The sequence below is a fragment of the Nematolebias whitei genome, chromosome 5, assembly GCF_014905685.2.
Source record: "Nematolebias whitei isolate Nwh7 chromosome 5, NemWhi1, whole genome shotgun sequence".
Lineage (NCBI taxonomy): Eukaryota > Metazoa > Chordata > Actinopteri > Cyprinodontiformes > Rivulidae > Nematolebias > Nematolebias whitei.
The window spans coordinates 8,038,373-8,039,459 of NC_056502.1; the positions used below are offsets into that span (position 1 = coordinate 8,038,373).

The 1,087-nt window shown below is 39.7% G+C and overlaps 1 protein-coding gene across 1 annotated transcript in view; it reads left to right on the top strand.

Moving 5' to 3' along the window:
- bbs9 (Bardet-Biedl syndrome 9) overlaps window positions 1-1,087 on the top strand; it is a 229,391-nt gene that overhangs the window by 133,252 nt on the left and 95,052 nt on the right. The window lies entirely within an intron of this gene.

The window sequence follows — 1,087 nt, forward strand, 5'->3', positions numbered from 1 at the left end:
TAGTAAATTGTTAAGTTTTTGTAGAAGTTTTTATTTTATTTTATTTTTATGTTGTACATACATTTGAAGGTTCTATAGGTTCTTCATAACGTGGCAGAATGTTTACTGTATATTTTCACACAAGGCTTAATTTGTAAAGCGATTGATGTCAGAATGCAAATAGTGGGCAGGCCAGCGGGGGGTGGGGGGTTCTTGGGGTCCTCCCCCAGAAAATTTAGAATAAAGTAGATGCGATTTCCTGCATTTTGGTGTTTTTTAACAAGTTGTTAAACATCTACATTTACCTATATTTGTAAACACGCCGCTTGTGTCAAGATCCTATCCCCCACCCCTCAACAGGTTCTGAGCACGACTCTTTTCCGCTGAATTCAGGGTCCTTGCTCGTTGTCCTCCTCCACATGTGAAACCTCCAGGCTCCTCCTCCGTCTGTTCATGGCAGCTGCCTGTGAGCTCCTGCTCGTGTACGACTGTCTGGTTAGCTCGGCACTCACCCCCACCACTCACTCGCTCCTCCTCCAATCTCTATTGCCACTGCCTTCTAGTGCTTCAATTCTCGGTTGTCCAATGAGAAGCCTTTTTTAATGAAAGTAAATTGGACTGTCTTTTTGACATTTTGATCATTTGTGATCATTTCGACATTTTGAGGGTAGAAGCAGAAATGTTTACTTGAAGGGGCAGCTCGTATGTGATATTAAGAAGCTTGTAAGTGGCTGTTGTTTTTAAAATTAGTTATGTAATTTTTTTCATTTTACATAGCCAGTGTAAGTTTTCTCCGTTCAAAGCAGTCATATTTGGTCATAACTTTATTATTAGTAAGCCTGAGATCCAAGCAAAGAGTTATTGGAACGCACCCTGTCAAAATAAAAGTTCCCAGATCCTGTTCTGGCGGGATCCGGCTCAAATTAAGCCATGCTTGCCGTTTCATTGACCATTAGTTCCATGACTGTAACCTTCTTCATGAGAGCAACTTGGATAAATTCAAGATTTTCACAACTGTTTTAATTTAAAAACAAATGTTGTGTGCATGATTTGCTTTGACAACTGTTGTAACTGTTAGACAACTCAATGTTGCAATAAAATACATATA